A 9,594-nucleotide genomic window follows, 5' to 3' on the forward strand; every position below is an offset into this window, starting at 1 on the left:
GAGAAGACGCACCGAGGCGGGGACGACGAATTGTTCAGACGCGGTCCGTCTTTTTTCCTTCTCTTTCACTCCACCTTGCCATTCTCGTTTTTCAACGTGTCTTTTCCTTTTTTTCCCTCTCTTTATTTTGTTTTTGTTAGTTCACGAAACCCGCATTAATATTCATCAGGATTACAGAAAACAATGCCGCCCACCGTCACCCGTGACCTGTTGATCTACGGCCATCAAACGCGGATTATGTCGGATTACAAGTTTACAATTGAATCTCTATGCGAAACGGGTCCTTCCTCCAGTCCACCCACGTCTCGACGCGGCTTCCAACGCCAGCCGAATTCGTGGAACCGACGGTGAAACACGGGCATGGTCGCCTTTAATGACGACCCGTGGATCGGCGCCGAATGGACGAGTGATTCACCCGACGCGAATCCGTTGACCCGTGTGTCGTTTCGCGCTTTCATTCCACGAATCGTCGATTTTCCAAGAAGAAAATAATCGATCGAATTCTACTTCTGACTCGGATGCCAAACAAGAGAACAACAACTTTCGCGTACGCCGAACGACACGCGAGAAATAACTATGGCTGCTGAACAGCTTTTGCCTGTGCGTGAGCTACGAGACAAGGTCGGAGATCGTTATTTATGGGTTACCGGGTATGTTAAAGCGAACCACACCTGCGTTCCGCCGGTCTATTATGTCGTCGATTACGAATCAAGACAAATTGCCAACTATTTTCCTATTTAACGGGAGTTGTGGGTATCGTTTCAGCGGAACGTTACGTGGCCGTCCTCTTTTTACGCCGCGGACGTTGTTCGCCGATCGAAAAGGAAAGTCTTTTCGATGGAACGATTTTTCTACGGCGATTTCGCGCGAGGCGAACGCTTCCGCGAATCAACGACGATAGTAAACCGGAGGGACGGGATACGCTGAGGTTCGATGCATAAAATGTAGCGGCGATTTATGCGGTATCGACGCGTTGCCGCGACACGAGGATAACGGTGCTTGAAATTTTCATCACAAGTGGACAGCTTATGCGCGTCAGAGAGTGTCCGCGTAATTACTAGCGACGCGGAGTAAAGCTAATTCTACCCGGGAGTTATATTTAGCAGAAGGAGTTAAAACGATTCATCGGCAGAGGCTCGAAGCATGAAAGCGCGCTCATCAAAGCCCAAGTATTTGCGGAGCTCGGCGCCTTATAGCCATTCAAGGTAAGTAACCGGAGCTCGTATTGAGTATCGTGAGTACCGCCAGGGGCGGTGAGTTAATCAGCTTTTCGCCGGGAGAACGAACCACACCGTTTACCAGAAAGGTTTGCGAGCATTTGCGAGCATTTCCCTTGCCGGCAAACAACCGAATCACCATCTTCATTCGCATCGACTCGACGTTACAAACGACCGAACAACGCTCGCGATCCTAAGACTCGCGTTCACCGTCTCTGCGCGTATTATCCACTGCCGCATCGTGACAATTACGAAGCAGACAACCTTAGGCTTAATCGTCGATCGCGCGTCGCGTCATAGAATCGAGGACACGGAAGCTCCCTGCGGAACGGTCGGTCGCACAAGACGGCAAGGTTACATCGCCAAGACCTTTTTACGATTAGAATGTCACACGCTCAAGTAGAATCCGTAGCTCGTGCAGGCGACGACGGATCGCCTTGAACGGCACGGCAACTGCAAACGCTTTAATCGGCTTTCCGATGCATAACGAACGGAATAACGATGCTTTACCGCGTTTCGCCGGTTTCTATGCGAACTCGGCCGGACAGATATCGCCGTATGTGCTATTCACATCCCAGTTGCCATTCCCGCTGGACGCCCTCCTATGTATTCATCGCTCTCAGCGAGCACACTGGCACGCCTCATTACGAGGAAATCAATAGTTTCCTGCTGACAAATCTGCACAACGCTCGCAACGAGATATGGTGCGACGCGAGGCGACGCGTAGCCACCGTTCGCTACAACTTTCCAACGGATCCTGTGATTCCTGTCACGACCGATTCACCGCGGCTCCCGAAAGTCCCATTGATTTTGTCGCCGCGTGAAATGAAATAACATCGAATCGCAACTCTGGTTTGTTTTCGAAACCCAGCTGGAACGCTCGACGCGAGAACTTTAATTACCCGCCATTGAGCTCGCGGGGCCGACGACGCGTCGCGACTCGGCTTCCAGTAAAGACCGTACCGCCGAGTATTCTTAATATTCATACGATCGGTGATTACGCGTCGTTAGAGCAACGCGATATTTCAAATGCAAACATTTCTTTCCATTTCTAAAGTGTGACTCACGTAATCGCATGGTGTCGCTTCGCGCTGATAGTTATACACGGTGTGCTCTTTATATAACTCGTGCGTACCCGGTTCCACTTCATTCGTCTAGTATCATTCTCTTCGTTGTACGCGTACAGCGGCTGTACGCTTCGACAGTGACACCGCGAACCTTTCAATCTTGACGTGATTCGGTACCGATCAAACTGATTGCGAGGGATTCCAACAGCTTTCAAGCTCCCTCTCGAAATTATTGACCGCGTGTTTCAGGAAATGCTCTCGTTCAGCAGGCAAACGGCGTCAAAAGAACCAACCATCGATGGATTCGTGTTTGAAATCGATCTGGCTCGTCGATCGTTGATCGCCGCGCTAATTTTGGCAGAAAGCTTGAACCATGGTGAATAATATTTAACCGTAACGGGGGTGCGTGACTGTTTATGTTGCATGTCGCGCTTGTTATCTATATTTCCGTTTACACGAGAGATTCGAATCGAAATACGAGAGTCGTCCAGAAAGTAATACTCGTTTAGAAATAACAACGGTACAAATGCATCGGAAAAAATTGTCTTCGTTCGTAATTTTAGTATACGTACTAAGTTAATTTTCAATGCAACCATCAATCACCATAACGTTATACAAGTTTTTGTACATCTTCGTCATACCCTTCCGTCGCTAGTTCATATAACCATCGTCTTATGCAATCCTTTAAATCATCGTTTCTTGTGAAGCATCATCGACCAAACAACTCTTTAAGTTTTGCAAAAAACTGCGATGAATATCATTTGCAATGAAGTCTGTAATGAGTAACGAGCGGCTTGAACATTTACGATCACGTACAGTTTCTCTGTCCCTGTTGAATTCCCGCAACCACGATCTTACCAATAATTTATCCATAACTCTATTACCGTTAATTTATTGCTGTAACGCGGAGGGGAATTCCTTTTGGAAGAACTTTTACAGCCTTCGAAAGACGTAAAAGCGTCATCGCCAAGATTTTCGATTCGATCGTCATTTTAAACGCGTGATACATCGACGCACGAATGAAGCTAAGTGACCTTCTGTGAGACCGTTCCATCGTTTTGTACGGCTTCTATATGTAAACGGATAGTATTTACTTACCGCGGATATTAAAGATAATCCAAGTCGATTTGCAAACGCGCGCGTGCGTCTGTCAGACACACAGGCTTTGAAACTTTTTGCACGGGTTAGTTCGCCGGCTTGGATCCATACTCCGTTCGATTTCCAATCAGGTTGGAAGTTTATTCGCATGTCGAAACTCGCGCCTCCGCGGTCCGCTTTTTTCGCATTTATCGTGATTACGAGAGTCGATTGCAAATTAAGAACACGGCTCCTTGGAGAGCGAAAAAGGCGTCGTAAAGAAGAACCTCCAACCTCCGGTAGTTTGTTCGCAACTTGTGGAAAACCGATTTCCCGAATGCCTGGCTTTGCGCTACGATCTCTATTTATCGATGGATTTTCCGATACGAGGGAGAGAACGGCGAGAAAGTAAGACGATCGAACGTCTCATCTAGCGAACACCTTTACAGGTTTCTTTATCGAAACACCGACTGAAAGAGGCGAAAAACCTAAGGCTCGAGGCGCAATTACACGGAGAGCTATGACGAGCTGGCGACTGATAATTAAAAGTTTTAATTACGCATAGACAATGCTCGTTGCGCGGGATCCACGAAACCAGCGAGAACATAGTAAAAGACTGGTGTATCGAGGCGAAGAACGGTGTCGAGGTTCGGCTATTTGCCGCTTGTGTAATCACGGCAACGGCGCAAATAATGGAACCGATTAATTTTTATTAGCTGCCCGCCATAATTTACCAAGTCTTTCTCTTCCTTTTCGCTTCGTTGCTTACGACTCGGCGTTCTTATCCGCGGACAAAGAAACTTTCTAACAAAATTCAAATCGGATGCCGTACACGTCGATGCCGTTTAATCGTCTCGTTCCCAGCGCTTTTAAACAATGTATACCAGGTAGCGTTTATGTCAGTCGCCGGTTTAATGCGCTTATTAAAAGTTCATTAATTAATCTCGCTCCGAGGGAGCGATAACACGAACACGCTGCTAGACGCGTATGGCAATTAACTTATCCCTTCATAGTCCCTTGGGTGGACTCGTCAAGCGTGACATTCGGTCCAACTATTTTTACTTTCGACGACGTGACAATGACCCAGTCCCGGCGTATAATCGGCTGCGACGTCGGCGGACCGAGCCGGAACGTAAAGGAAAAAACATCGGGGTTTTCCACGTGACAGAAAATCGTTAAAGGTTTTCAAGTTTCCACGTTACGCCGCTGCTATGCGGAACGGGCGTCCGTAACGGGCGGGAAACGTACGTTTTCTTTCCAGGCCGTGGCACGCCTGGGGGCTGATCCGGGGGACGAAAATGAGCGGACAAAGGCAAAGGGGTCGCGTGTCGGCTTCGAGGCAAAATCTTCCGGATTCAACGCCGTCCGTCGGTTTTCCTATCTTTTTGTGCTGGTGAACGGGTCCCGCCTCATTGTGACTTCAATCTTTTATGAGCTTCTCTGAAAGAGTTTTCGCGATCGAACGTTAAAAAGAAGGAAAAAATATTCCGGGAAAGAAGTGGAAAGCGGGGAGGAGAAAAAGAAGGCGGGTGCATGGAACGTCGGCAGAGCTTCGTCCAAGCTCTGACCTCTCTCTGGCTTTACGACCCTTTCACCTTCCGAGAGGAAGAGAGAGAGAGAGAGAGAGAGCTTTTAAAGTGGAGCTCGCGGAAAGCCACGAGAATACAATGCGGCTTCGTACTACTCATGCACGCCGATGACATTTTCCGTAGCCCGTTCCAAGCACGCTCGTTGATTCCCCGCCACGCCTTTGACACACGCTGCTCACTTCGCCCTCCCGTTTTCATTAAGCCTTTATTAACGTCCGAACGCACGATTGGAAAGCTCGTCCGTTCGGTTCCGCGATGCATTTCCGCTAGGAAATGTTTCGAAACGCGCGACCTCTGTCGTTTCGCTTCTTCCCTCGTCGCGAGAATCGCTCTTCGTCGTTTCTAATCATTTTCTCTAATCCAGCCATCGGTATCTGGCTTGGTATCGCGTATACGCTCGGTGTTGTACGAACCATCGTAAACTACCATTCTATTCTAGGGACGTAATAGTGGTAATAAAAACGTGGTTGACGCGGAAATCGAACGCATCGCGTATCGTTTCGCTGGCAGACAACAAACGGCGTGGCGTGGATCCCGCGAGCGTGTATAAGCGGAAAAGGCACGGTGGTCCAGTGGGAATGGGCCACAGAGCACGCCGCGACAATATACACAGTTGGCCGCGTGTAACCGTGGACTCCCTATCGATTCGCGATATCGGGCCTCTGGTATCGTTGCTCGATCGCGACAAGGGGAAAAGATACTACTCCCACGAGGCGATTGATCGAAATGGTTTTACCTCGCGCTGCGGCCGAGCTAGCCGGCTCGAAACTTTGACTTTTCCTGACCAATCATAGTGCGCGCGCGATTCCCGTCTGCACCTTTGTACGGAGCCTTTTCCCTCCTCTGCTTCGCAGTCACACAGACTTTTCCAGCTAGTTGCGATCTCTTCGAGAGTTTCACCTTACTCATCGGATAAGCAGAGCTATTTGCTTATTTATTTACCGAGTAACAGAATCTACGGTCGATCGAGAAACACGGTTTCGCACGGATGTAACGGAAAACCGAAGTACGCGAAGTACTAGGTATTTCAGAATGATGATCGTTTATCAGATCTATGTACCGATAGGAGCTGTTCGTTTGTGAAAGCCGTGTATCGTAAACGTAGGTGTCGATACTGTATCCTGAGCTTCGGTTTGTCATCCTTTTGCGGTAATAAAATATCATCCGAGTCGAGACATCTGAAATTGTCCATTCTATGAGGTGGATATTGTTTTAACGAGATAACAGCATTTCGATGATCGGAAAACAGTCAGAAAAATCGGACCAACGTTTCGAACTGTGGAATAGGGAGAAGAGGAGACACGATCGTTTGGTCTGGTCGTGGATCGGAGATCTAGAGAGGCGATCGATGAAATCGAATTATTTTCGATTCTCGGGCGAAATCGGGCCACGTTACGTTCCGAACGAACACTGTGGCGATTATTGTCGAGGTCAACGACGCGACGCCCAGGCATCGATGTCAATGGTTCAAATGATCGGTGCCGAGTGTCGCGTCAAAAATTACGAACACAGACGTAAGCGCATTCCCCGGCCGCTCGATAAATCGTTCGTGATTTACGATTATCGACACCGGCGATACCCTGTAATTCGCAGATACATGTTTTATCCGTTACCGGCTGAAGAAACGATCGGCCAGTAAATACTCCACGATTACTCGTGCCACGAACATTTTCAACCGTTCCAGTTTGGCTTCGTTTTTTCGTCTCTCTATTTTTCCCCCTTTTTTTCGATAGTTTTATTGTTTTTTTTTCCTGTTTTCCATTTTTATCTTTTTTCAGATGGAGTGTCACAGAGGGAAACGGAATTTCGCGTTCGAACGAGATTTACGACGCAGCCTTGAACGAGCTCGAAGCGCCGCAGAATCGTTTCGATGGCAGTAGATGCCAACAGGTCGAAAGAACGCGCATTTAACGATTAATCGCATAATTGGCGCAACTTCTACGGCCTTGAGCCTGTTAGAAAAGCGTCACGCTCTCGACCCGGCGAGGACGCGCTCGTAAACTCTCTCGTGCTAAGTCCATCGAACGCACGCCGTCTTACCTCTGTACCTGATTCGAGTCGCGAAGAAACGCGATGTCGCGCGCGTGCGAGAAACGCCAACCGTCCGATCGGTGACGCGTCCAAGGACTGATTCCACTGTCGCGCGACGCGTACGTTACGTGACTAACGATTGACGAACCTTTGTTTCCTATAAATAGCGAGTGTCAAAATAGCGAATGAAAGTTAAACGCTCACGATAGGAAAACGATTGAAAGCATCTCGTAGATATAGCGCGGAGTCAGGAAAGGCAAAAGATAAACAGAGAACCGTCAATCGGCTAGATGGAAGGAGCGTGTCGTTGGCTCGCGTCTGAACGAGGCGCTAGATCGTTCCCGCGGAGGCAAACCAGCAAATAGGCGTTGCACTCTAGATCGCTATCAGTGTGGGTAAACGTTTGAGCGTTCACCGTCGGGCCCGAACATAGAAAACTAGGAGTTCGGCTCGTATATCATGACGGCAGATAAAAAGTTTTTCGCTCGTAAGCGTGAGGTTATCTCGCGGATTCCTGGTAAATGTTGCCGAAGCCGGGCCGGCGCAGACGGAGACCGGGCGTCGTTTAATCTGCCCAGCCATTACGTTGAGCCGTCGATGGTAGTCACGCACGACCACCGCGTGCAACAATGTTCAAGAATGTTGTTGCGGTCCCTGTACCCTTCTGCGTGTACTCAGGCTAATAGATTTCCGGTTGTTCGTTCGAGCATCGACTCGAGGCGACGGGAATTGATCGCGCGAAACGACTTCCGACTTTTCGCCGTTTTCAAACGGAAAGTCACCAGTGATAAACTGGAGCAAAAGGGCTTATCCTGTCTTTGTATCTTCGCTATCACGATATAAATGCAGAGAACAAATAGCCGATGTTAACTCAGCCGTCAGGATAGGTCGATGCTTTAATTCCAAGTGGTAATTTAGCCTCGAGAGAAATTGAATTCCGAAGCAGAAATTTCATTTCAAGGTATCGCGAAACCGATTTCGCGGCCAACCACTTAACCACTTAACGCGTCGCGACTAGATATCATCGAATAATGTGCCTTCGCATCGAAATCCCTCGAAATCGACATTGCGAAACCGATTAATGAAATTAGCGGCCGAAGGGAAGGATGAAAAGCGCGATAAACAGTGAAATGTAGTTTTACGTGGCAGCGAGCAGGAAGGACGGCGTACGTAGGCAGAATGAAATTGTCACTGTTTCGAAAATGATATTTCACAGGGATCGTAGGAGTAACTATAGTGGTAGTAGCGAGCAGGGGACTCGTCGGATTGTATATCACTCGACGATACAAATTTACTACTCGTTAGTGGAAAATACAGTAAACGCGGGTCAGTGATCTATGGGTGGTTCCCGGGACAGTTGCGTTGCAACAGGAGCTTCGCCGACTCCGGTTGTCGCGATCTACCGTCGTACTTTACTCTGTCGAACTCTCTTAGCAGGTGATTTATTTCAAGTAAGCGCATCGTGGAAGAAGCGTCTCCGCGGAATGAACTGGCTACGCGTTACGCTTCGCGTCGTCTGCTCTAGATGAAATACTTTCGCGGCGAATCGCGTGCGACGATACGCTCGTGAAAAGCCAGGTGGGAACGAAACGGAAGGACGTCGGTGTAATTAAAATCGCGCGAAGAACGAACGTGAGAAACGTACGCGAGGGAGTCACGGTGAATTCGTCGGTTGCGGGTTTGCGCAATAATTAGCCGCGCGACCGTCACCTTAGCCAGGCGCAGAGAGGCGAGTGCGATCCTGTTTAAAAGTTGATATTTAGTAAACCACTGGCTAGCGACCGGTGTTTTATTAACACGTGCCAACCGCGTCCGCAACGCGTGCCAACGTTCCTTGGTCAAGGGGTCAGTCGAGCTACAACGCCGCGATTACAAAACAAAAGGGGAGCTTAATTGTACTGGACAGTGGTAACGCTGGATCCTCCACCAGCGCTCTTTTTATATCTACAACAATAACTTGTCTCCGCGACCAGGCTAAATTTAGAGTTACCATATTAGGGAAGCGAGCGTATTTTCTCTCTCTCTCTCTCTCTCTCTCTTTCTTTCTTTCCCTCTCTATCTCCGCTCTCTGTCTGCCGCTGGAGTTCAAATATTTCGTGGTAACCATGGAATGGTAGGACATAGAGCACTGTAGCTGCAAGCTTTTTCCACTTCATTCGACAGGCAGTGGTACCAGTGACCCGGTAATTATATTATATTACCAGCAATTAAGGGAACTTGCTGAACTTTTGCTACGCATCGCGATGTTTCCTGGACGCGGTGAAACGACCGCTCGTAGATAAGAGAAATTTAACGCGCGTTCGTTTTTCTCTTGTTCGGCCGACGAGCCTGGCTATTAAATTAAGGGAGGTCGTTGGGAAAAATCCTGTCGCGGCGATCTCCCGAAAGTCTCCGCGGCTCACTTAATTGCTTACGTTCATGCGAGCGCAATTACAGGACCGCGCAAACGTTGTACGCGAAATTTAAAGGATACGTAAAGAGCTTCGGCTCTCCCAATTACATCACGTGCCTCTGGAGTTTTGACAATTCCAGCTAAACGGCTGAAATACTTAACGGGTAGAGAACCTAACAACCGAGAGAATAATGCAGAGAAAATCGCGCTCGTTGACCGAT

At 48.6% G+C, this 9,594-nt stretch overlaps 1 long non-coding RNA gene across 1 annotated transcript; it reads left to right on the plus strand.

Moving 5' to 3' along the window:
* Positions 1-999: 999 nt before the first annotated feature.
* LOC117151135 lies at positions 1,000-3,020 on the plus strand. The gene is made up of 2 exons (XR_004460824.1): positions 1,000-1,205; positions 2,534-3,020. It is a non-coding gene; the product is annotated as an uncharacterized LOC117151135 (long non-coding RNA).
* The last annotated feature ends 6,574 nt before the right edge of the window (positions 3,021-9,594 follow it).

The sequence above is a fragment of the Bombus impatiens genome, unplaced genomic scaffold, assembly GCF_000188095.3.
Source record: "Bombus impatiens unplaced genomic scaffold, BIMP_2.2 scf_0091, whole genome shotgun sequence".
NCBI classification, from domain to species: Eukaryota; Metazoa; Arthropoda; class Insecta; order Hymenoptera; family Apidae; genus Bombus; species Bombus impatiens.